The sequence below is a fragment of the Stenella coeruleoalba genome (assembly GCF_951394435.1).
Source record: "Stenella coeruleoalba genome assembly, chromosome: 4".
Classification (NCBI taxonomy): Eukaryota; Metazoa; Chordata; class Mammalia; order Artiodactyla; family Delphinidae; genus Stenella; species Stenella coeruleoalba.
The window spans coordinates 71,511,034-71,539,028 of record NC_137149.1 but is presented as its reverse complement, the minus strand read 5'-3'; the positions used below and the strand labels follow the sequence as shown (position 1 = coordinate 71,539,028).

The 27,995-nt window shown below is 42.4% G+C and overlaps 1 long non-coding RNA gene across 1 annotated transcript; it reads right to left on the bottom strand.

Moving 5' to 3' along the window:
* Nucleotides 1-60: 60 nt before the first annotated feature.
* Nucleotides 61-24,575, bottom strand: LOC307185328. The gene is made up of 3 exons (XR_013827961.1): nt 24,547-24,575; nt 18,132-18,173; nt 61-183 (listed from the first exon to the last, which is right to left on the bottom strand). It is a non-coding gene; the product is annotated as an uncharacterized lncRNA (long non-coding RNA).
* Nucleotides 24,576-27,995: the final 3,420 nt, after the last annotated feature.

Here is a 27,995-nt window from a genome sequence, read left to right as displayed (position 1 = left end):
CCAACTGGGGGCTCACCGCCACCCCTAGTGTGGGAGGATTCTCAGGTTTAAACTGTGATGGTCGAGCTTCTCCGATGGAAGGTGCTGCCTGCCACTCGGTCTTCACGGATGCTCTCCAGGCCTTTGCTGCTATTTCTATCTCCTGTTTGGCTTTCGGCTTTCCTCGTCTGTCAGTATCATCCCCTCCGGATGGAAGAAGAGAAAGCAGGTTACACTGAGATGTGCCCATGAGATGCCAAAAAGCGATTGAGCCTGACTGTGTACGAAAGCTAACTTTTCCCTGAACTAACCAGCCATTTGTCTAGTTTGCTGGCTTCAGAAAATCTGCTTTGTGATTTGCTCTGAGCTCTAGCAGAGTGGTGGAAGGAAGATACACCATTAACTGTCCTTACTTTTATTAGAGTTTGCAAGGTTCATCATGTATGCCAAGGCTCTGCACACTCCCTTGAAAAGAGGGAAGGGAGAGGTGTTTGGCCACTTATTCTTTCCAACTTAACCTTTCTGCCCACATCCTTACCACAGCTTACCTAGCTCTTCCATGATTTTCCAGTTGGCCAGCCGCTCACCATGCCTCCTCCCTGACTCCCCACTAAGCCCATACACCTGATCTAAGCCACTTTGTCTTCCTTAGCTAACTTGTTCCAGATACAAACAAATCTCCCTCCTCAGTTCAGTGCAGCAGAGTTTCGTAATTTTTTGAAAGACCTTTATTAAGAACCTAATGGACAAGCTAGTATTGAACTGGTATTCACCAGTGTGATCCTACTGGTTATAAAGACATTGAAATATTGCAAATGACATGATCTTATATATAGAAATCCCTAAAGACTCCACTAAAAAACTATTAGAAGTGATAAACAAATTCAGTAGAATTGCAGGATTCAAAGTCAACATACAAAAAGCAGTAGCATTTGTATACACTACCAGCAAACTATCTGAGAGATAACCTTTTAAAAAATCCCATTTACAATAGCGTCAAAACCAAAAAATATTCAGAAATAAATTTAACCAAGGAGATGAAATATCTGTATACCGAAAACTATAAAACATTGATGAAAGGAATTGAAGAAGACACAGGTAGGGCTTCCCTGGTGGCGCAGTGGTTGAGAATCCGCCTGCCGATGCAGGGGACCCAGGTTCGTGCCCCGGTCCGGGAAAATCCCACATCCCACATGCCGCGGAGCGGCTGGGCCCGTGAGCCATGGCCGCTGAGCCTGCGCGTCCGGAGCCCGTGCTCCGCAACGGGAGAGGCCACAACAGTGAGAGGCCCGTGTACTGCAAAGAAAAAAAAAAAAAAAAAAAGACACAGGTATAATGGAAATATATCTCATGTTCATGGATTGGAAGAATAAATATTATTTTTATTTTTTTGTGGTATGTGGGTCTCTCACTGTTGTGGCCTCTCCCGTTGCGGGAGTCAGAGAAGAAAAAGAAATAAAAAGAATACAAATTGGAAAAGAAGAAGTAAAACTGTCACTGTTTGCAGATGACATGATACTATACATAGAGATGCCACCAGAAAACTACTAGAGCTAATCAATGAATTTGGTAAAGTTGTAGGATAAAAAATTAATGCACAGAAATCTCTTGCAATCCTATATACTAATGATGAAAAATCTGAAAGAGAAATTAAGGAAACACTCCCATTTACCATTGCAACAAAAAGAATAAAATACCTAGGAATAAAACTACCTAGGGAGACAAAAGACCTGTATGCAGAAAACTATAAGACACTGATGAAAGAAATTAAAGATGATACAAACAGATGGAGAGATATACCATGTTCTTGGACTGGAAGAATCAATATTGTGAAAATGACTATACTACCCAAAGCAATCTACAGATTCAATGCAATCCCTATCAAATTACCAATAGCATTTTTTACAGAACTAGAACAAAAAGTCTTAAAATTTGTATGGAGACACAAAAGACTCCAAATACCCAAAGTGGTCTTGTGGGAACAAAACAGAGCTGGAGGAATCAGACTCCCTGACTTCAGACTATACTACAAACCTCAGTAACCAAGACTGTATGGTACTGGCACAAAAACAGAAATACAGGTCAATGGAACAAGATAGAAAGCCCAGAGATAAACCCACGCACCTGTGGTCAACTAATCTATGGCAAAGGAGGCAAGGATATACAATGGAGAAAAGACAGTCTCTTCAATAAGTGGTGCTGGGAAAACTGGACAGCTACATGTAAAGGAATGAAATTAGAACACTCCGTAACACTATACACAAAAATAAACTCAAAATGGATTAGAGACCTAAATGTAAGAGCAGACACTATAAAACTCTTTGAGGAAAACATAGGAAGACACTCTTTGACATAAATCACAGCAAGATCTTTTTTGATCCACCTCCTAGAGTAGTGGAAATAAAACCAAAAATAAACAAATGGGACCTAATGAAACTTAAAAGCTTTTGCACAGCAAAGGAAACTACAAACAAGACGAAAAGACAACCCTCAGAATGGGAGAAAATATTTGCAAATGAATCAATGGACAAAGGATTAATCTCCAAAATCTATAAACAGCTCATGCAGGTCAGTATCAAAAAAACATACAACCCAATCAAAAAATGGGCAGAAGACCTAAGTAGACATTTCTCCAAAGAAGACATACAGATGGCCAAGAAGCACATGAAAAGCTGCTCAACATCACTAATTATTAGAGAAATGCAAATCAAAACTACAATGAGGTATCACCTCACACCAGTTAGAATGGGCATCATCAGAAAATCTACAAACAACAAATTTTGGAGGGGGTGTGGAGAAGAGGGAACCCTCTTGCACTGTTGGTGGGAATGTCAATTGATACAGCCACTGTGGAGAACGGTATGGAGGTTCCTTAAAAAACTAAAAATAGAACTACCATATGACCCAGCAATCCCACTACTGGGCATATACCCCGAGAAAACCGTAATTCCAAAAGATACTGCACCCCAGTGTTCATTGCAGCACTATTTACAGTAGCCAGGACATGGAAGCAACCTAAATGCCCATCGACAGATGAATGGATAAAGAAGATGTGGTACATATATATAATGGAATTTTACTCGGCCATAAAAAGAAACGAAATTGGGTCATTTGTAGAGACGTGGATGGATCTAGAGACTGTCATACAGAGTGAAGTAAGTCAGGAAGAGAAAAACAAATATTGTATATTAATGCATATATGTGGAACCTAGAACAATGGTACAGATGAACTGGTTTGCAGGGCAGTAATTGAGACACAGATGTAGAGAGCAAACGTATGGACACCAAGGGGGGAAAGTGGCATGGGGTGTGGTGGTGGGATGAATTGGGAGACTGGGGTTGACATGTATACACTAATATGTATAAAATGGATAACTAATAAGAACCTGCTGTATAAAAAAATAAATTAAATTAAATTTAGAAAAAAATTCCAAAGGCATTTTTCACTGAAATAGAAAAGACAATCTTAAAATTTATATGGAACCATGAAAGACCCCAAATAGTCAAATCAATCTTAAACAAAAAGATCAAAACTGGAGGCACCACACTTTCTGATTTCAAAATATTCCACAAAGCTATAGTAATCAAAACAGTATGGTAATGGCATAACAACAGATAAATAGACCAGTGGAACAGAATAGAGACTCTAGAAATAAATCCACGCATTTTCAGGCAATTGATCTTTGGCAAAGGTCCAAGAACACACAATAGGAAAGGAATAATCTCTTCAATACACGGTGTTGAGAAAACTGGATAGCCACATACAGAAGAATGAAACTAGACCCTTGTCCCATACCATATAAAAAAATTAACTTAAAATGGATTAAAGACATAAATATAAGACCTGAAACTGTAAAACTATTAGAAGAAAACATAGGGGAGAAGCTTCTTGACTTGGTCTGGACAATTATTTTTTGGATATGACCCCAAAAATCACAGGCAACAAAAACAAAAATAGACAAATGGGATTGAATCAAGCTAAAAAGCTTTTGCATAGCAAAGAAATCAACAGAGTAAATAGACAATCTATGGAACAGGAAAAAATATTTGCAAACTGTACCTCGGGTAAGGAGCTAATATTCAAAATATACAAGGAATCCAAACAACTCAATAGCAAGAAAACAAATAACTCTATTAAAAAATAGGCAAAGGACCTAAAACGTCATAAAGAAGACATATATGAAAAAATACAACATCACTTATCATTAGAAAAATACAAACCAAAACCACAATAAGGTATCACCTCCATGTGTTAGAATGGCTATTATCCAAAGACAAGTTTTGGGTGTAGAGAAAAGGAACACTTACACACTGTTGATAGGAAAGTAAATTGGTACAGCCATTATGGAAAACAGTATGGAGTTTCCTCAAAAAGTTAAAAATTTAACTATCTGTTGTCGACAGAAAAAAAATGCACAACATGAGAGTTATGAGTTAAGTTTATTTGGGGCAAAATGAGAACTATAGCCCAGTAGACAGCATTTCGGATAGCTCTGAGAAACTGCTCCAAAGAGGTAGGGGAGAGGTCAGTATTATATACGATTTTAGTGAAGGGGGTTATATGCAATTAAGCACACATGTTGGCAGAGGCTTGCTAGTAGTCACGAGGAGCAGAGGTCACCACTAATGATTTTAGTGCTTTTCCAGATATGAGGAGATGCAAGAATTGGGCTCATAAAATCATCTCCTGAAAATATCTAACTATCTGAAGGCCTGTTCTGCCAGGTTTTCCCAGAGCAGAGTGCCTCATTCCTGATCTCCACCCTGACCTCCTTTCAGAGTGCATTGAAGGTCAGCTGTACAGCAGTTTGTGACTTAATCCTTGTAGAAGCAGATGCAAATGCCTATTTTTAGTTGGCACTATGATCCAGAAATCCCACTTCTGGGTATATATCCAAAGGAAATGAAATCAGGATCTTGAAGAGATATCTGCATTCCCATGTTCATGGCAGCATTATTCACAATAGCCAAGATATGGCATTAACGAAGTGTCCATGATGGATGAATAAATAAAGCAAATGTAGTGTATATATACAATGGAATATTATTCAGCCTTAAAAAAAAATGAAGGAAATCCTGTCATTTGTGATAACATGGATGAACCTAGAGGACATTATGCTAAGGGAAATACGCAAGGCACAGAAAGACAAATGCTGCATGATCTCACCTATATGTGGAATCTAAAAAAGTCATACTCACTAGCAGAGAGTACTGAGTATGGTAGTTGCCAGGGAGTGGGGTGGGGAAGGAAAAATGAGGTGATGTTGGTAAAATGGTACCAGTTATGCAGGATAAGTAAATTGGGGAGATCTAATGTATAGCATGGTGACTATAGGTAACAATATCATATACTTGAAATTTGGTCAGGCAAAATGTTCTCATCACACACACACACACACACACACACACACACACACACAAATAGTAACTATGTGAAGTGATGGATATGGTGAGTTGATCATGGTTATCATTTCACAATGTATCCATATATCAAAACATCACACTGTATACTGTAAATACTAGTGATTTTTATTTGTCAATTTTACCTTAATGAAGCTGGGAGGGGCGCGTGTAAGATATTGAAACACTGGTATTCATTCAGCAGTTTCCCCAAGCCTCCTGAAACCCTCCAGCAAAGGCAGAGCACCCGGTAAAGCAGCAGGGGGCGCTCCAGATCCCTGCCCCAACACTCAGCCAGCATCCATTCCACTGATGAATGGTTGTCCTTAAAATAGTTGACTGTTACCACATGCTGAGGGAAATAAATAAGATTACACATTCCAGAGTCAGATTCCTCAACTGAAATTGAGTGGCCAGAGACTGGCAGACTTCCACTGCCTGGGGGACATAGCCAGGCTCCTCCCACAGAGCTGCCCTGTCCCAGGTAAACTCCCTTGTTGGTTGAGGCAAGGGACATTTCACTGCTCCTTCTCTGTTTCTAGCATAGAACCTTGGCTCCCTCCTAGAAGCATGAGGCCTCTTGGCCCAATGATTCCCAAACAGCCACTGAAGATCAGTGCCCAGCTGTGATGACGTTTTACCAGCCTGCTGAGATATGAGTGATGCAAGAGATACACTCACATAGGGTGGGTTTTGTTCTGTTTTGAAGAGGAGAATGATGGTTTCATTTATTTTATTTTACTTTTTATTTTTAATTGTGATATAAAACATAAAATTTTCCATCTTAACACTTTTAAGTGTGCAGTTCAGTAGTGTTAAACATATTCACATTATTGTGCAACACATCTCCAGAATTTTTCCTCGTGCAAAACTGAAACTCTGTTCCTGTTAAACAATAACTCCCATATCCTCCTCTCCCCAGCCCCTGGCAACCACCATTCTACTTTCTGTCTCTGAGTTTGACTACTCTAGGTCCCTAATATAAGTGGAATCATATAGTATTTGTCTTTTTGTGATTGGCTTATTTTACTTAGCATAATATTCTCAAGTTTCACTTATGTTGTAGCATGTGTCAGAATTTCATTCTCTTTTAATATATTATCTGGTATCTATATACCACATTTTGTTCATCTGTTTACCTGTCAATGGACAATTTGGTTGCTTCCACCTTTTGGCTATTGTGAATAGTGCTGCTATGAACATGGGTGTACAAATCTCTTCAAGACCTTGCTTTCAATTCTTATGGGTATTTACCCAGAAGTAGAATAGTTGGATCATATGAAAATTTTAATTTTTTGAGGAACCACTGTATTGTTTTCTATAGCAGCGGCATCATTTTACATTGCCACCAACAGGGAACATGGGTTACAATATCTCCACATTCCCACCAACGCGTGTTATTTTCTTTTCAAGAATGGGTGTGATCATGTAGGGTGTGAAGAGATAAATCTCTTTCATCATCCTTTATTTTAGGATTGTGTCTTCTTTTACTTTTTTAAAGGTTAAAATCACCTTTCTTTCATCAAATGGTGGCAATCATAGATGGTACTTTTTTTAATATCCTTACATGGAAAAATTAAAAGTTGACATTGCTATGTCAATCCCTGCCATTAAAAGAAAAATTTCAGGTCATAAAATCCAAGTCTAGAAACTGTTGGGCAGGAAACAGCAATAAATGCACTAATACTTGCTTAGGGTAAGAAGAAGATGGGTTTAAAATACAAAAAGAAAATACATGGATGCTAGCATAGATGCAATAGAGACAGAATAACACCTCCTAGCTGGAAACCAGTCTTACTCACTCTAATCCAGAAGGGGTAGCAGGTCGAATCTGAGTACGCCCTGCCTCTCCTACCCCACTTCCGGGGAGGCTGTGAGTTGAGAATGGATGCAACAGAAACAGGATGATCTGTCCAACCGGCCACTGCTGCTGTTCCTCTTTATTTCATATTCCTCTGTAGTTTTTTTCCCATTTAAATAACTTATGGAAAACTGCACTCTCTATGCGGCTAGTAACTACACTGGAATTTGTTTCAGATCACAAAACTGCACATAACAGGTGCATTTAGAAATGCTGTGCTGCACAGAGCCACCTCGTACATAGCAAAAAGCCTAGAAAAAGTAAACTAATGCACACTGTTCGTCTTTTCAAGATCTCAGATATTATCCTATTGTAGACCTAAACCATTTAAATCTGTACCTTGTCATAATTCTTAGCACCAAAGAGAGAGAGAGAGAGAGATGATTGATTGCGTACGGCAGAATTTACAAGGGATAATATCTTACCATCTCTCCAAATGTCTGACCCAGCTAATATAAATGAGATGAAGCCTGATATTAGTGGCTGGTTTTTTAACCAATAAGAACATGTAGGGATGAATTGGTGTGTCCTTTTAAATGTCGTTATCCTGAAAGCTATAAACTTATTTTAATGATTTTTGAAACACATTCTCCTGAATGATTCCCCTGGCAGTAAGTCGCCATGCACTAGGAATGCATGTGATTTCTGGAAATAACTGAAAGTGGTTCAGAGCCACATCTGGTGAAGATGATTGGACTCACGCAGGGAAGTGCTAGTTTCATCAAAAAAGGAGATATGGTTACAAAATAACATAGCTGGTTTATAAACCTTTCTGAAGGCAATTCCAAAAGAAGAATTCCGGAAATGTGTTGAGCAATGAAAGCACTGTTGGTAAGAGTGTGTAGGTGCCCAACGTGACTGCTCTGAAGAGAAACACACAAGTTTAAACACTGCTATGAATATCTGAGGGAAAAACCCGAAAACTTTGCTTTCCAAGGATACTGCCTAACTTACACTCATGGAAGGCCAAACACATGCTGGCGACCCACAGGCCATATCTTGGCCCACACTTCGGTCTTCTTTGGCTTGCAGAGTATTTTTCTTTTTAACTCTGACTATTTAAATTGGGAGATTTAAAATGTTTTATTTTTAATTAAAAACTTTTTTTTATTTTATATTGGAGTATAGTTGATTTACAACGTTGTGTTAGTTTCAGGTGTACAGCAAAGTGATTCAGTTATACATATACATGTATCTATTCTTTTTCAGATTCTTTTCCCATGTAGGCTTTTACAGAATACTGAGTGGAGTTCCCTGTGCTATATAGTAGGTCCTCGTTGATGATCTATTTTATATATAATAGTGTGTATCTGTTAATCCCAAACTCCTAATTTATCCATCCCCACCTTTCCCCTTTGGTAACCGTAAGTTTGTTTTCTAAGTGTGTGAGTCTGCCTCTATTCTGTAAATAAGTTCATTTTTAAATATCTGTATCATTTTGGGAATTTTTTTTAAAACCTCCATTTCCAAATAATCATGCAAAATCAGCAGAACTGTGTTATCATTACCAGGCATGTTCTGGAGCCCAACTTCTCAAGTCTGAAGCCCAGCTCGGCAACTTTTCTACTTGTTTGGCCTTCAGATTACTTCACCTCTCTGTGCCTCAGGACTCAAAGCAACTCAAGTTATCATCCCCATCCGAAAAACAGGGATATAGTGATAGTAACTCCTGCATAGGGTTATTGTGAGCTTAAAATGAGAATGAGGTGGACAGACCTAGAGTCTGTCATACAGAGTGAAGTAAGTCAGAAGAGAAAGACAAATACCGTATGCTAACACCTATATATGGAATTTAAGAAAAAAAAAATGTCATGAAGAACCTAGGGGTAAGACAGAAATAAAGACACAGACCTACTAGAGAATGGACCTGAGGATATGGGGAGGGGGAAGGGTAAGCTGTGACAAAGTGAGAGAGTGGCATGGACATATATACACTACCAAAGGTAAAATAGATAGCTAGTGGGAAGCAGCCGCATAGCACAGGGAGATCAGCTCGGTGCTTTGTGACCACCTAGAGGGGTGGGATAGGGAGGGTGGGAGGGAGGGAGATGCAAGAGGGAGGAGATATGGGGATATATGTATATGTATAACTGATTCACTTTGTTATAAAGCAGAAATTAACACACCATTGTAAAGTAATTATACTCTAATAAAGAAGTAAAAAAAAAAAAAATGAGATCATCTATTTGCCTCAGTAAATGTAAGCTATTACCTGGGAACACCACACCCTCTTTTCTGTGGGAGTCGAGGAGTGGCTGCCTGTTCATATGGGCCAAACATACTCCAGTTCACACAGTTCCCATCGGGTCCTCTTCACCCATTTCATTACCTGCCTGGCCCCTGTGGGCACCTGCAGTCTGCAACCTCTGCCTTAGAACCACGGATCTGGCCAAACAGCCACATTTCAAGATAAGAAAGAATGACCTTCCAGTCACGAAGTTAGTGAACAGCAGTGCTGGCCAGCTGTCTGCCCATCCAGGGCCACTTCTGATGTTCCTTAGACCTATAATCTTGGCTCTCACCTAGTACTCCCGTGAATTATAGCAGGGCCACAAAATCACTCAAAAGCCACGCAGACTTGGAGAGTAAATGCGCTTTCTTTCTTTCGTCCGTAACTGATACTCTTCTGGGCTAGCAGGAACAACTTAGATTTGCCAATCAAAAAATATTTCTATCTCTTCCAATCTAAATTGTCTTCTTTCTGAATAAAATTTTAGTCTGTTGAAAAGTAACTGAACTCTCTGTCAGGACTGGTTTGAGCAGCCTCGTTAGAATGACTTTCTCTCTCTGATTTTTGTCTCCTCTCTGTTCTCTTCCTCCTGTCAGTGCCTGGGTATATGAGGGACACGCTCTGTCTCTGGGGCTTTTGGGAGAAAGGGTTCTCAAATTGGGCTTTGCAGAAGGTGTCCCTTGACTGCCCAGTGGCCGCACATCTTATTGTCATTCTCTGGCTGTCCCTTCCTTGGCTTTGTCAAGGTCTGTCCCTCACAGGCCGATCCTCACCCAGGCTCTCACAAACACTGAGGTCGGCCTGACTTGCCTGCGCTTCTAGCCCTAAAGCCCTCCACCGAGGGCCACCCAGCCCAACGTCTATGATCTGCTTTGGGGCGAGATCCCCAGGAAAAACCTTAACCAACCTCTACACTTGCTGCCTGAGCCTGGGGTCCCTAAAAAAACGGGTATGCAGGAAAACTTAAAAGCCGGTGTATTATTGGCAGGGAGGGATGGGGCTGGAGAACAATCCGCGGGATGCCAGAGTGAGAGGAAAAGGTCACTGAAGCAAGGGACAGGGAATGTAAATATCAGACAATGCTCACGGAAACACAGCTGGCTGCCCGGGCACACGGACATCTCCAGAGCGGCTGCTTAGATCTTGGAGTCATGAACTAGTCAAGAGGTGGGGTGGGGAGGGGGTGGGTTGAGGGGAAAGGAGGAAAGGCAAGGAATGCATCCGCTGGCTCCTTCCGCTTCCTGCCCCTCCCTGTTCAAACTCTACCTCACAAGCCAAGACTCTCCTGCGCTTCTGCGTTGTGTTCCAGGCCCCTCGGTTCAGCACTCAGGGAAGCCAAATCCCTTGTCAAATCATGCTGCATCTGGACTTGAAAATGGTGGGGCCCTGGCTTCAGCCACAATGGCTCCCATGGGGCCCACATTTCAACAGTTACGGGGTGAGGTCAGTAACAGGTCACTAACAATAACAGGCTTGCTGGAGCTGTGCATTACTGGCGCAGGCTGCCTACCACGAGAAAAGAGCAGCAGAGGGTGGAAAGGGTCCAGCACGGCTGGCAGCAGCCCCATGGCTGGGCCCAGGAGCACGTGGCCAAAGCAATCCGGGGAGGCAGGTAAGTTAGGTCCAGTGCACTCCCTTCTGGGTCGTTGCGGGATTGCATGGTCTGAGCCCCAGCCCCGTGGTACAGAGAGCAGCTCTGGAAAGCTACCTTCCAGCTCCCTCCTCCTGGCCTGGCTGAGGCAGTTTGGCTCTGGTGGCCCCAGGTCGGTGGGAGGGGGTAGTGTCTGAGGCAACCCCCTCCCAGAATCCTACCTGATGCCCTCAGCATCCCCTGGTCTCGTGTAACCCAAGTCCCTCCCTCCGCACCTCTCTTTTCTCCTCCTTCTTCGTCTCTTATCCCTTCCTACAATCCTTCAAGGCCAGAGGGGCAGGTTCTGACCTTTCATTTCCGCTATTTCACATCCTCCTGTTCAAACAGTAAGCCCGTGGCCCAGGCCTGGTGGGCAGGAAAGCGATCTTCCCTATTCAACGGAAGAACTCTCTGGGCCAGGTCCTCTGAGACTGGTTCTTGACCTTGTCGGGAGAGGTGCTCGGCCATGTGGGTGCCTGCAAGTTCCTACTGCGTGTACCAGGAATGCAAGCTCTCAGCCCCCTTCCCAGGGCACTTCTCAGGGTTGTGTCTGCTGGGAGCAGCTCAAGGAATGAGGCGACGCCTCCTCGAAGACAAAGAGCAGGCTTGCTCTGAAGGAGGTGACTCCCTAAACTCAGTGTTCCTGGCCGTGACCCAAAGCGTCCTCACTGTCCTGTCCCCAGCCTTTCTGTGAGCACCTGGTGGGCTCCAGTGAAGAACCTGCAAATCGGTGCAAATTCTGTAGCTCCAAGGAGTTTCATATTTTTATGCTAGTCGCATTCAGCCCTTAGCAATTCATTAAAAATCTTAGTTGGATTCTTCTTACCAACTTGTACTGTATCTAGAAGCATCTGCCCTGGCCAAGCAAGTGCTCGCAGCCCATTCCTCCTTGGAGGTGCCCGTCTTTCCTTAGATTTCTTTTTTTCTTTTTTGGCCGCACTGCGCAGCTTGCGGGATCTTAGTTCTCCGACCAGGGATTGAACCCAGGCCATGTCAGTGCAAGCACGGAGTCCTAACCACTGGACCACCAGGGAATTCCCTAGATTTCAAGATAGCTGGTTGACCTGCAACCTCAGCTCTCTGATAGGTTCAAGAAAAGGGAATTTGCAGATTTTCTGCCAGGTCATCACGTATTTGATTAAGGCCCAAAACATTAAAGAGAAAGATAGGATAAACCAACTGAATAACATGACTCAGTAGTAAACAGAGAAATTGGAGAACAAACCATCAAACAGCAAGAGAAAACTCTTGCATATTAACTCTTGTATATTAAGCTGTTAAGCACATTCTTGCATTTGCAAAGTTTCACAGTTTCGCTTGAACTGAGCTGGGAATGAATGAGTGATGCAGGTGACTGTTGGTTTTCATTAGGATCCTCTCTGAATTATATAATTCATAACCATGCTCACTTATTATTTTAAAAAAAATTAAATTTAGGTAAGGGACAAGACATTTTATCACTAGGTCATAAGCAAAGCATCCCAGTCGTATGTTCTTGGTTGCTGCTGCAATCTGGGGACGCAACAGGAAAACAACAGAATCCAAATTCTGTTCCACTGAGAACACTGGAATCAGCTCTTCTCCAAGAAACAGAAACTAGAATCCGGGAAGGGCTGGCTCGTAGTAAACTTGTCATTCTATGCCTCTTCTTCTTTTTTTTTCCAATAAATTTATTTACTTATTTATTTATTTTTGGCTGCATTGGGTCTTCGTTGCTGCACACGGGTTTTCTCTTGTTGCGGCGAGCGGGGGGCTACTCTTAGTTGCGGTGCGCGCGCTTCTCATTGCGGTGGCATCTCTTGCTTGTGGAGCACGGGCTCTAGGCGCACGAGCTTCAGTAGTTGTGGTGCACGGGCTTAGTTGCTCCGCGGCACGTGGGATCTTTCTGGACCAGGGATCGAACCCGTGCCCCCTGCATTGGCAGGTGGATTCTTAACCACTGTGCCCCCAGGGAAGTCCTCTATGCCTCTTCTTTTTTTTTTTTTTTTTTATGCCTCTTCTTAACCTATTTGATGACATTTGAGTTGTTTGTGGCACCAAGTAGGCATCTAAGAGAATCCATACAATTAGTATTCATATAATGAAGTTGCATGAAATGAGCCAGACTGGCAGGTCTCACATATTGAGATCGCTGCCCAGACAAGCAGAAACACCGCAGCAGTTACAATTCACATTGGCTTCAGTCAGAATTTATCCCGGCAAACACTTTGCCATCTGCTGACACCCAACAGTTACCTGGGCTGGAATCAGACTTCCCAGACAGCCCGGCACCCCTAAACAATCTGAGCTGTGTCAGGGTTGACTTATCTTCTCTTAAGTCACTTTCTTTAATCAACTATTTCCAGAAACACATTTCCAGAAAGAAATGAGTCATAAGGACATGATGCATAATATTTTAGCTATTAGTGTATCCTTGGACACTTACTTGCTTAGAACTTAATTTGAAGTAACTAGCTTTCAGTTACTATAAGATAAAGTCAGATCAAGCCAAAATGTGAAACTTTAGAAATGCAGAATGTTTTTAACAGCTTAAAGGAGGAGGGAAAGTGTCAAAATCTGGATTTCTGGTCCCTACATTGGCCCAGTTCTCATCAGAGAAACAAAAAACAGATTCACAGAATTTCATGTATCTTCAAATAAAAAGATAAATAAAAACCAAAAAAGCCCAGACCAAAAAACCCAAAAACACTTAAACGGTGTTCCACTGAGGAAAGTCTGATGTTACAAAATGATTCACAGCCTATAATCTCTCTTCTTTCTGAAGAATTAGGGTTTGAACTGGACAGGCGGCTGAGCAGAACAGGGCTTTGTAAAGAGAGGGTTTCTATTGCTTCCAGAAACGGGTAGAGTTACTCACTGTCACAGCCAAGCTCTCCTGAGGTCAGAAGCTTCTAGTGGGTCAGCAGCCTCCCCTAATTGCAAGCCTCCCCCTCGACTAGGCAGGAAGATGAGTTTTCTATTGTAAAGCTTGCTAAAGCAAGGGCTTTCCACGCAGATGAGTTTCTAACCACAGCCAACAGAGGAAAAAATATATAATATTTTCTTTGGGAGGGAAAAACATTCTACCAGTGCACAAAAAAAATTGTATTCCTTCCATCCCATTACTGAGATGTGTGCAAGGGTAGTCTGTAAAGCTGCTAATTAGCCTGGAGCAGCTACGTGGATAGAAGTTAGGCACAGGGACCCTGTGGCCAGATTGGTGGGTTCAAACCTTGTCTCTTCACCCTGTGGGAATAGCTACACCAGTCTGTGCCTCTGATATTCATCCACGTCATGAGAATAATAAGGTTCTAGTGAGGACTAAGAAAGTTATTGCCTGCAAAGTGGGCCTGGACCATAAAAAGAGCTCAGCAGATATTACGTGCCGTAATTTTGGCAGCAAACTTTTCATGCCTCGATTGCTCGTGACCCATGACGACCAGTCAGCAGAGGAGGAGAGTGCCCATAGGATGTTTGTTAACTGAGACTTCTTCGAAGCTCTTGGCCCATAAAGGATTTTCTTAAATCATCTTCTGGTCCTTGAGGTTCCTGGCAGCCCTGTGGCTCTGTTGGGACAGCCTAGGGAATCTATCTGGATGCTTCACATTCCACATACATTGCGCCCACTGCCTTGATTCTTGGGCTATGTTAGGGTTTATATACTCACAGGATGAATTGTTGCTGCCTTTCAGAAAAAGAAGCCAGGATAGGGACTTCCCTGGTGGCGCAGTGGTTAAGAATCCGCCTTCCAATGCAGGGGACACGGTTCAATCCCTGGTCTGGGAAGATACCACATGCTGCGGAGCAACTAAGTCCGTGTGCCACAACTACTGAAGCCCGCGCATCTAGAGCCCGTGCTCTGCAACAAGAAAAGCCACCGCGATGAGAAGCCCGTGCACCGCAACGAAGAGTAGCCCCAGCTCGCCGCAACTAGAGAAAGCCCGCGCGCAGCAACAAAGACCCAACGCAGCCAAAAATAAATAAATTTAAAAAAAAAAAGAAACCAAGATAGTATTTGTATGGCAATGCAAAGATTTTAGAACTTCAGTAAAATGGACAATTTCCTATGCTATTATGTTAATACAAATTATTTTATTGAAGCAGAATATAGATACCTAAAAAGGGCACAAATATTGTGTACATCTCCACGAGTTACTCCAAGTGAAAAAAGACAATCATCCTAAGACAAACAAGTCACTACCAGAACCTTAGAACTTCATCCCCACCCACCACCTATTCTCTCTCCAAATGACGAGTCCTTCCCTCTTCCTCAGAGGTGACGACTGTCCTGACTTCTAACACTACAAATTAGTTTTTCTGGTTTTGAAGGGAATTACAGAGAGTGAGGTGCATCTTGTTTCTTTCACTTGGTAGTAGAATTGTAATAATCACCAATGCTGTTGCACGTAGGGGTGGTTTGCTCTGAACTTGCATTTCAGTATCATTTGGCACAGGTGCGTGAGCATGTCTGGTGAGTTATACCTGGGGGGGAAATGATGAATCACAGGGATTGTGATTTCCCATGGCATTTGTACCAAGTTTACTCACACCAGCCATGGATAAGAGTTTCAGTTGTTCCATCTCCTCACTAACCTGGGGATGGTCAGTCATTTTATGTTTCATCGTAGCCACTCCAGGGTTTGAATAAAAGCATCTCACTGGGTTCTAATTTGTATTTCTCAGATGATTAGCTGTATGAATCATCAGATACATAATTAATGAACCTCAGATGCTTGAGTGAAATTTTTTTTAACTCTTGAGATTATTATATGATTTTCCCCTTCATGTTGTAAATATAGTAGATTGCATTGATTGATTTTCAAAAGTAACTTCTCACTCTTGGAATAAACCCAACTTTATACTCTTTATCAAATTTGATTTAATATTTTAAGATTTTGCACATATGCCACAAAAGAAGTTGACCTATAGTATTCTTTCTTGTAAAGTTCTTAGATTACACTGATTGTAAAACAAGATTCAAAATGTTAGTGTAATCTCTTCCTCAAATGTTGGGAAGAATTCATTGGTGGGGTTATCCAAGCTTGAAGGTTTGCTTCATTTTTTTTCGTAGGAAGGTTTTTCTGTTGTTGACTTCTTATTAAGAAGAACATACAGGAAAGTGCACAAAAGGATACAGTATATTTTTTTTTTTTGCGGTATGCGGGCCTTTCACTGTTGTGGCCTCTCCCGCTGTGGAGCACAGGCTCCGGACGCGCAGGCTCAGCGGCCATGGCCCACGGGCCCAGCCGCTCCGCGGCATGTGGGATCTTCCTGGACCCCGGGGCACGAACCCGTGTCCCCTGCATCAGCAGGTGGACCCTCAATCACTGCGCCACCAGGGAAGCCCTCAGTTTTGAATTTTTTTAATCCTAGAATTCTCATTTTGTTGTATTTACAAGATATTCTAATTTCTCTGTTGCGATTTCCTATCCTTTCCCTTATTATGACCACATTTTCTTCTATGTTGAGCTAGTTATAATATCCACTTTAAAATTCTTGTCTACTAATTCTAATATCTGGATCATCTCAGGACCAGTCTCTGCTGATAGTCATCTTTTGAGATTCCGTTATATTTTCTGGGTTCTTCATAAGTAATTTTAGACTGTATCCTGGATATTGTGACTGTTTTGTTGTGGAAACTCTGGGTTCTGTTAAGTTCCTCCATAGAGTGTTAAATTGCTTCCATTCAAATGGCAAACTCTATTGTGTGGCAACTCAAAATTCATTTCAGCAGTTTTATCTTGAGCTGGGCTCCTTGCCAACTGCACTGCACATGCATGGTTCAGGGATTAGGTGAAGATTTGGGCCGAGTTTATACTCAGAATTTGGGCTTTCTCCTTTTGGCTCTGTTTCTGGGATTCCCCTCTTACTTTCTAGGGGCTATGGTTGCCCTGAAATCTTTCCTCTGGTTATTTGAAAGATTGCAGGATTTCTAACAAAGTTTTACTCATCCCACGTGGTACAGACTTTGGCATGCCCTAGACTAAACGCTATAAAAAATGGCATCAACTTCCCTTCAGACTCTGCTTTTGCTTACTCTCCAGTGCCTCTGGTTGTTGTTTGTTTTTAATTTGTCTATAATATTTTACAGTTGCTACCTACAGGTGTGGCTACTTTTTAAGATTTTCTTTGTTTTTTCAGAAGTTTTCCTTGTATGTACTTAAGTCTGGTTCCTTCATATTTGTCCTGCTTGGGTGTTTGTAGGACTCTTTAATTGGGGCTTGTCATCTTTCATTAGTTTTGGGAAATTATTGAACATTATTTCTTTAAATATTGCTTCTGCTTTCTCTCTCCTCTTTTTCTAGGACTCAAATTATGTGTATTTTAGAGCTTTTCACTGTGCCATAAATCTCTTGACTTGTCTCTATATTTTCTACATTTTTTTAAGTTTCTCTGTGCTTTCATCTAGATTTTTTCTGACATCATCTTCTAGTCACTAATTCTGTCTACGTCATGTTTAATCTTCTGTTAAATCCGATCCACTGAGTTGTTAGTTTCATCGAATTAAGTTTTCCAGTTTTAGAATTTCCATTTGATTCTTTTTTAGAGTTTCCGGTTCTCTGCTGAAATTGTCTTATAAATATTCATTTACAGTTATTTAAATTCCATGTCAGATAACCCTAATATCTGAATCTCTGATGGATCTTTTTTCTATGGATTTTTCCCCCTTAAAAAAATCCTTGTCCTTTTTGTAGGCCTGGTTATTTTTTACTGATTGCTAACATTGTGTACAAGAAATTGTAGACATAGCATGAGGTTCTGTATGATATTTTTTTAACTAATAAAAGACAGTTTATTTCAAGTCTTCAGTAGTCTTATGGATATTAAAAAGACATTGAAAAGCAGAACAAAGAGCTGGGGAAATGGGTTATAGACCTGGAACTGTGGGCACAAAGCTGCCCCATCCGTCTCTCAGGCAACTGTACATCCCATACCTGCTTCTTACTGTTGCTCTTTGCTAAACGGCTTTTACTTCTGACTTATTGACATGTAAACAGTGTAAAATGTCAAGCTACCCCAAATCTTCATGATATTATAGATCTCATACTCACCTATTTCCTCCTGACTGATTCAGTAGATCTTAGTTCAAATTCCTGAGGAAAAGAATAGGAAAGACTCAGCCAAGGTGGTGGACTGGTACCTGTCGGGACAGGTTTGTACCCGAGGTCCAGTCACCGTAGCTGGAGAGGTGTGAACTCACATGTTCCAAAAAGGCAGCAAGATCAAGCTTAGAAGTAAGTCTCAGCAGAAACCAAAGATACTCATATCTAGTATGAAAACACCAATGTCAGCATCACTAGATTTTGTGTTATTTTCTTCGTCTGTTAGCGTTCCTGAAGATAAATTACATCTCTTTGCTTTCCGTTTTAATTCTCTTTTCATGAGTGAATAGAATTTTACTTCATTTATGTATCACTGTGGATGACGTATTTTTTCCAGAGAAAATTTACTTCTGGTTCTGTCAGGCAGTTAGACTGAGGCAATTAACCTAATCCCATGAGGGACTGAATTGATTTGGAACTGAGCTCTAGTCCTGTGAGTACTGGTCTATTTCTAGCTCATCCTTACTCGTAGACCTCACCATGCCCCCAGCTTCTCAGGGTCCTAACCATAAGTCTGGTTACCAGAGCCCATCCTCCCTGGGACACTCCGAACTCTAGTTTTGTCCCCCTTGTCCCTGTGAAACCCCAAAAAGGTCTTCTGAGCCCCTCAGCCTCTGCTTTCGCTTTCAGAATTGACAACTGTCTGAAAGGAAAAAGATGAGCCTCGGATACTAGGCTCATTTCTCTTGGCTTCTTTCTTCCTCTAGATCTTACCTAACAAATGTTCACTTCCTTAGTAGCTTTTCAATCCCTTCAAACAGATTTTTATTATTTTGCCTAACTTTTCTAGTTATTCTTAGCAGGAGGTTGTCCAAAACAACTTAGCCACCGCAGGAAGCCAAACTTCATATGATATCCACATACTTCCCAAGAGTGTTATCATTTTAGAATAAGAATTGGTCTTATTTCCCAGGGTCTTTGGTCCCTCCGTATTAGGAAAGGTCTTAGAGCTAACTTTTACATTAATTGTTGCACCTGATGGTTTTTCTCAAGAGCCTTCTGAAAACATAGGCCAATACGGTACATTCTCTGCTCTTTTCCCATTGTCTCAAAGAGAGACCCCAAGTGCAGGCAGTGTTATCTAGTGTGAACACTTGAATGAATGTGAAATATGGAATATGAATAAGAATGAAGGAATATGGAAGTGTTATCTAGTGTGATATATACGTCCTCCTCTACACAACCACCACTTTTGTTTTTGATGAGGGCTGTGATTTCCTCCACTCTGCCTGCTGTATAGGTAATGACAAAGTGTTAAACTGATGGGACAGTTGAGGTAAGGTGAGAAGTTTTGAGTGGACCTGACCCACCATTATGACATGGATTTTCATGTAAGAGAAGAAACTGTCACTCCCCCACTTGTTCCCTAATAGGGTCCACAATGCATGCTGGCTGGTCTCCCACAATCACAACCACCAGATAATGGGTTCTAGACAATCTGGCTCTTATGCAATGTGTCCTTCCAGCTTCTCATCAAATAGGAGACACATTTTGAAAATGACAGGGGTTATTCAGCTATCATTTGACTTCTCGTATTGAAAAAAACCCCAGAATATGTTTTCCAACCCCTCCACTTTACTAACACCTTGAAAGAGGTACAGTCTCCTGTCTTCTGATGGGCCCGATATTAGGACCACCTGGGTCCATGGAGCTCATCCAGCTAGTCTCATCCAGCTTGGATTTGGGGAGTACAAGATGGGATAATGATGGAGAAGGTCAAGCTTTCCTTCTTCTTTCTATATTTCTTAAATGTGTTGTCATGCTTATGACGATGTCATAGTCCTGGGGTCAGGCCACCAGACCCATTCTTCCGTTTCCTCCCACTGACCGTCAGTTCCATTTCTAGATTGCTCCCCACCAGACTGACTGTCTCCTACCTAGTTAGAGTCTTGGTCTCCTACACTTCCTTCCTCCAGAACATCCTTCAAGATCTCCTAGATGTCAGGCAGGAATCTAGCCCTGGAGATGGCCCACTGGAGCACCACTGGATGAGTCCTCTTTACCTAAGCGGTCATTAATTGTCCTTCTACCTTAGTATCTCACTCTGTGCCTTGGAAAAATGTGACCTCCTCTGATGTTTGTTCCAAATTAGTAAGGAGTAGTCTGGTATTCCTGGAATTGTAATTCTGAGGCACAGCATGCCCCTTGTCCCACTTTTCCTTTTTAATCCACCAGCTGATCCCCTCCAGTGCCCCCAAATAATCACACAGATGCCATCTTCCATCATGCCTGCAGCTCAAAAGCCACAGAAAGCCCTGGCTGGATTACAGCACTCCAGGAACTTAGGAAGTTTCTCATGCCTGCCTCAGTCTTTCCCTGCTAACTTCTTACACTTGAGGTCATTCTGCCCCAGTCTTTTGGCCATTCCACAGGAACAGGGATGACCACAGGGCTGGTCTGGATTTGAAGACTGGTAGGAATGGCAACCCAGCTATGGAAACTTCTACTTTGTTTCGCCGTCCCTTCACCTAGAAAACAATGCAAAGTATATGCAAGCCTTCAAGGATGTCAGGGGCCATGGCTTCACTGGGTCTCCCTTATTTCTCAAAAGGCATGTCCAGAGGTGGGTAGTCTCAGCAGTCTGCAAAGAGACAGGAGCTTCCCAGGTCAGAGGAGCCCAACGTCCAAATCCTGCCGCCTTTTATATCAATTCCAGCTGGGGGCTGGAGCCTGCTGGCCATGCCACCTGGACCTAATGTCCTGGACCCTTCACTTCTTCCTGTGCCACAGTTACAGAGCCTAGTCTTATTTTTACTTTTTATTTCTCTCAGGGCAATGAGGCCTCTTCCTTAATCATCTGTTCTCATTCTCCCCAGAGGCTCTTCCAAACTTTCATCTCTTTCCTTGAAACTCCTACCTCTTCTTTCTCCCTCTCAGCAGAAATCTTTGACTCAGTCTCTGAGAAAATCAAGGCCGTAAGGCGAGAACTCTTTACTACGTCCTACCCATTTACAAACATCTGCTGTCTCGGGGAAAACTGGTCCCTCTCCTAAACCTCCACCTGTGCTTTGGGGTCCTTCCTCCTTCTTCCTTCAGTCCTTCACTCCATCACCATCTCTTTTCTCCTCTTTATCTTGAAAATACTCCGAATTCGAAACAGGAGGGAAAAGCGGATTGTTCATTGGCCATAGAATGTGTAACTGCTAGAACTCGTTTTAAATTTGTCTCTATTGATCAGTGACAGCCTTGTATCAGGATCCACATAAGATACTGGGATTTATAAGAAACATATATTTGGTCTTCATCCCAGTTCCTGACACAGAGCTCCTAACATCCTTCGAATTTCTCTAGGTGACTAGAAACTATGGTGTCTTTTGCTATGTTAATGAGATGGGTTTTAGAAAGCCCCTAGGTAACTTAAGGAGGGGCTGGTTGCCTTGGCAACCAGCCCTGTGATAAGAGGGTTGGAACTTTCAGACTTACCCCCTCATCTTCAGAGAGGGTCTGGAGATGGAGTTCAATCACCAATAGTCAACGATTTAACTAATCAGGCCTATTATTATGAAGCCTCCTTAAAAACCCAAAAGGACAGAGTTCAGAGAGCTTTCAGGTTGATGGACACGTGAAGATTTGGGGACGGTGGTGCTCAGGAAGCATGGAAGCTGCCCATGCCCCACATACCTTGTCCTAAGCATCTCTTCCATTGGCTGTTCCTGAGTTATATTCTTTTACACTAAACTGGTAATGTAAGTAAGTGTTTCTCTAAGTTCTATGAGCCACTCTAGCAAATTAATCGAACCTAAGGAAGCGGTGTGGGAAATTTAGCAAATTTATAGCCAGTTAACTAGAAGCCCAGGTGATAACCTGGATTTGGGATTAGCATCTGAAGTGCGGGTGCAGTCCTGTGGGACTGAGCCCTTAACCTGTGGGATCGGATGCTGTCTCTGGGTAGACAATGTCAGAATTAATTGCTTGGTGCTGTGGGCCAACAGCCACACATCACACCATGCCTCTGGAAGGCAGCCCCAGACTTCTGAAATCGGTCAGTCAGCAACAGCCTCGCTCCAGTGACTTCAATTCCGTGGCTGACGCTCACCCAATCCCTAAACAACCCCACCTCTGAAAAACTGGCCAAAACTCTCTATAAAGTTAGCAGGAGAGGGGCAACAGCAAGTCCATCAGAGAAACAAGCAGCACACGTAGGGCTTACACGCTTCCATCCGCCTCCTGGCCAACTTTCTCCACACCACATGGGCACCCCAGCAAATTGCTGGGTGGAGACATCCACCTGGGCTCAAACCTCAGCTCCCCCACCTTCCAGCTATGTCACTTAGGACAAGTTACTCAGAGACTAACTGATCTCCTGGAAGATCAGTCAGTAGATCTCCAGTGTAGATCAGTGTAGAGCACATTGCCTGGCTGGCTGCCTTATCTTCTGAAAGGAGCTCCACGATGTTATTAAGCCAACAACTGGCCTTCTTTACTGCACCCCTTGAATCCATTACAGCCTGCTGGCAACCAACTCTCAAGACAAAATCCACGTGTCTGCACGTGCTATCAGTGTGCTAAAGTCACGACGGTGACCGCGATGAACCAGAAAGACGAAAAGTCTCATTTTCTCTTGTTCAGGATCCTGCAATGTCATCTCATGTGGTCAGAATTTTAAAAATACTCTGCCTAAAAAGACCCATGGAAGTCTGCTCCCTTATCTCTGAATCTCCACCTCTGGAGCATGAGATGGTTACAGGTGCCTTCAGCAACCTATTCTTTTATAATAGCAGGGAGGGTGGGGCTGGGGGGCAGGGGGAGTTCTCAGCAATGCAGCTGCCTAGCTGCAAAGATTTTGACACTCATTGCACAGAGAAACATATGCTGTATGAAAATTATGCCCTTTCTGATGAAGAGGGAAGAGCACAGGATCTCCGCTAGCCTGCATGCCCCCTCTGTAACTGAATGCGGGCAGTCAATGCCTCTGTGGGAGGTTTGACCCAAACACAATACAAGCTCCGGGTCTCAGGTGAACTTGCTGCTCGCCCAGCACTGGCCTCCCATTGCTCCCCACCTCTCCCCACGGAGGTGCCCTCCACTAAGCTGTGCTGTCTGACCCTTCTCACCTCCCAGCACCTCGGCTCCCCACTCCCCTTCCAGAACCTCTGGGGTCTTCCTCTCATGTGTGTCTTCCCCTCTATGAAATGCCTAGCAGCTGGGCCTGGGGAGGGTGCTCCTGGAGAACTGGCCTTCCACCCCCTCCTGCAGGGACCGTGCTGGGGTGTCCTGCATCAACTCCTCCCATCAGGTGGGTGGGCAGGCTTATGGCCAAAGGCTCCAGAGGACAGCAGACGGTTATGCACCCCCTGCCTCCCGTGAGAGGGCAAAGAGAGCATCTCGTGCCTGCTGGAATCCTTGCACTCAACTAGAGCTGGACATCCCCACGGTGAACTCTGGGGATCTGGGAAGCAGTTCCTCCACCAGGGACCACCAGGGAACATGCTTTATCGTCTCTTGCTTTAGGCGGCTGCCTCAGTACATTCCATATGCTTTACCATTAAAGGAGATTTCTTCTGTCGGCATCTTTTCATCAATTATATTGCTATCTCTTAGTGACAACCACAAACTCTTCAGTCAACCTCTCTGCCACCTCCATCGCTATCTTTGTGTGCACTGCTGCACCTCCCTAGGGACAGTCCTTGGATGAGTCCCCATCTGTCCCTATAATGCTCAACTCTCCAAAAGGAACTCTCAGCTCCAACTGAGTCAGTGTCTTTCTGGTCTACCATTTATAAGTGGTTGATGCCACTTATGCCCAATTAGCAGAAGACCACCCATCCAGAGGTCCTTCCTAATTCTTCAGTCTGTTGATTTTCTATTTACCCTGGTCCTCTCTCTGCACGCTTATACATTTTAATGCTTATGGTCCCAATTTCACAGAGGAATTCTGCCTAAACATACAATTAAAGTTAATAAAGATGATTATATTGAGAATCTGAAAATCAACCTTGATGGAGGAGGAATAAGGTTTGGAAGGATTTACGAGCACTTTAAGACATGCAGAATAGGTTGTTAAAAGGTACCTATTATTTTACGCGGTGACTCTGGGAGTACATGCGAAGGATAACCCTTGTCCAAGTCCTACTCTTGAGACGGAACATGTAGGAGCCATGACAGGTAATGAAGCCAAAATAAATAATAAGCAATTAGAGACAAAATGCAGCGGCTTTCAATATACTATTAAAAGTTGGTCCAAAACTCTTTGGTGAGTTAGTTCATTGGTAACGAGTACAGCTGCAGCTCTCTTTAATCACCATACATTTATCCTAAGACTTCTAGAGAACAGTAGTTTGAATTTCAGATATTCAAATTTAGGCAATTCTGAGATGTCTCTGCTGGAAAGTGTCAGAGGAAAAACCAAACTTCCTCAGCTTACCTTCTCATGGCCAGGGTTCTTCACAATCCACATTCTTCAGAGTGATTACAAAAGAATTTCCTTCAATGGACTGAATACATTTCTTTGGGAAAAGAGATTTACATTTTAAACGGTGTTTTAAAAAAATTTCCATTTAATTACTAGAGTCACTTTTTTTCAGTTTCCCATTATTATTCTCAGCACATCCTACTTACTCACTCACCATAATTTCTAAGCAAGTACTTCTATACTTGGGATGATTTTTCGTTAAGGCAATCGAAGATAAATGTTAGGAACAAATTCAGGGGGAAAAAAACCAAACTACTTTCTGCTGAATGTGCCAAAAGTGGCGAGCGTGCCTTACTTTGGATAATCTTCTGCCCTGCAAGCTTAGCTAAGTAGACAGGGCCAGAAAGCTTGATGTATTATTTCCTCACGTGATAGTTTTTTTTTTCCCTTCTAGCTATAGCAAAGTTCCACAGGCAATTCTTTTCTAAAGGAATCACAAAAGCTTTTCTCTAAGCTTCTGCCTAAAAGCTATTTTTCACATCAGAATTTGGGGATAACATTCAAATGAGTCATTTCAGTATGATGTAACCCACCTTACAGCATCATGGAAAACAGGTCCTGCCTTCCTGTACGTTCAGACATATGAAGAAAGTCCAGAAGTAGCTATTTTCCTCCTCACTTTTATAGCCCTGGAGCCAACTCAATGATCTTCCCTTTTTTTGGGGGGGGGGGCAGGGGGTTATGTGGTTCATCTTTTGGTTCTCTTTCCTCTTTGTTCCATCATTTCAAAAAGCTATCTTTAAAAACACCCTTCCTTTAGAATGACCTCCTTGTAAATTTTTCCCTTATAGGTCTGTCTGCAATGCACTTCAGCTGGGTTTTTCATCTGGAGCAGGCATTAGTGACTTAATCTCTCTACAGTCTACCTTGTTCCAAACACCTTGCTGGAGAACTTTATTTCAATTCCTGTTAATTTTTAGGTGGACCACTAGTATTGCCTGGAGAATACACCTCGTGTTCTTATTTTCTATTAGTGGATAATTGCCTCATGACTTCCTACTGTTTGCTGTAGCCCAGGTTAAGAATTCCGTCTTAAGATTTGTTACCTCCCACTACTTTCCATCAATTTAGGGTCAGAATTTTCCTTTATCTACATCTACCACCCATCCCCAATCTTTGTGGATGTCTGGAAGACCAGAGATTTTCCTGGTCTGACCCATAGCTTTTGGCCCAAGCTATAGTTGAACGAACCAGCTACATCACCAATTAAAAGAGTGAGGACTTCCGGTCACGCCATCACTGTGTCGCGGCGTTTCTTCATCAAGCCGTGTGGCTGACAGTGACTTGGTGCTCTGGCCGGGTGTCAGGCCTAAGGCTCTGAGGTGGGAGAGCCGAGTTCAGGACACTGGACCACCAGAGACCTCCTGGCCCCACATAATATCAATCGGCAACAGCTCTCCCAGAGATCTCCATCTCAACGCTAAGACCCAGCTCCACTCAACGACCAGAGAGCTCCAGTGCTGGACACCCTATGCCAAACAACTAGCAAGACAGTAACACAACCCCACCCATTAGCAGAGAGGCTGCCTAAAATCATAAGTTCACAGACACCCCAAAACACACCACCGGACACGGTCCTGTCCACCAGAAAGCCAAGATCCAGCCTCATCCACCAGACCACAGGCACCAGTCCCCTCCACCAGGAAGCCTACACAACCCACTGAGCCAAGCTTACCCACTGGGGGCAGACACCAAAACAACAGGAATTACAAACCTGCAGCCTGAGAAAAGGAGACCTCAAATGCAGTAAGTTAAACAAAATGGGAAGACATAGAAATATGTGGCAGATGAAAACCCACCAGACCAAACAAACGAAGAGGAAATAGGCAGTCTACCTGAAAAAGAATTCAGAGTAATGACAGTAAAGATGATCCAAAATCATGGAAATAGAATGGAGAAAATACAAGAAACGTTTAACAACCACCTAGAAGAACTAAAGAGCAAACAAACAATGATGAACAACACAATAAATGAAATTAAAAATTCTCTAGAAGGCATCAATAGCAGAATAACTGAGGCAGAAGAAAGGATAAGTGACCTGGAAGATAAAATAGTGGAAATAATTACCATACCACAGAGCAGAATAAAGAAAAAAGAATGAAAAGAATTGAGGACAGTCTCAGAGACTTCTGGGACAACATTAAACACACCAACATTCAAATTATATGGGTCCCAGAAGAAAAAGAGAAAAAGAAAGGACTGAGAAAATGTTTGAAGAGATTATAGTTGAAAACTTCCCTAATATGGGAAAGGAAACGCAGCAAGTCCCATACAGGAAAATCCAGAAGAAACATGCCAAGACACATATTAATCAAGTGATCAAAAATTAAACACAAAGAAAAAATATTAAAAACAGCAAGTTGGAAAAGCAACAAATATCATACAAGGGAATTCCCATAAGGTTAACAGCTGATCTTTCAGCAGAAACTCTGCAAGCCAGAAGGGACTGGCAGGACATATTTAAAGTGATGAAAGGGAAAAACCTACAACCAAGATTACTCTACCCAGCAAGGATCTCATTCAGATTTGACAGAGAAATTAAAACCTTTACAGACAAGCAAAAGCTAAGAGAATTCAGCACCACCAAACCAGCTTTACAACACATGCTAAAGGAACTTCTCTAGGCAGGAAACACAACAGAAGGAAAAGACCTACAATAAAAAACCCAAAACAATTAAGAAAATGGTAAAAGGAACATACATAATTACCTTAAATGTAAATGGGTTAAATGCTCCAACCAAAAGACATAGACTGGCTGAATGGATACAAAAACAAGACCCACATATATGCTGTCTACAACACCCACTTCAGACCTAGGGACACATACAGACTGAAAGTGAGGGGATGGAAAAAGATATTCCATGCAAATGGAAGTCAAAAGAAAGCTGGAGTAGCATTCTCATATCAGACAAAATAGACTTTAAAATAAAGACTATTAAAAGAGACAAAGAAGGACACTACATAATGATCAAGGGATCAATCCAAGAAGAAGATACAACAATTGTAAATATTTATGCACCCAACATAGGAGCACCTCAATACATAAGGCAGATGCTAACAGCCATAAAAGGGGAAATTGAGAGTAACACAATCATAGTGGGGGACTTTAACACCCCACTTTCACCAATGCACAGATCATCCAAAATGAAAATAAATAAGGAAACACAAGCTTTAAATGATACATTAAACAAGATGGACTTAATTGATATTTATAGGACATTCCATCCAAAAACAACAGAATACACTTTCTTTTCAAGTGCTCATGGAACATTCTCCAGGATAGATCATGTCTTGGGTCACAAATCAAGCCTTGGTATATTTAAGAAAACTGAAATCATATCAAGTATCTTTTCCAGCCACAACGCTATGAGACTAGGTATCAATTACAGGAAAAAAAACTG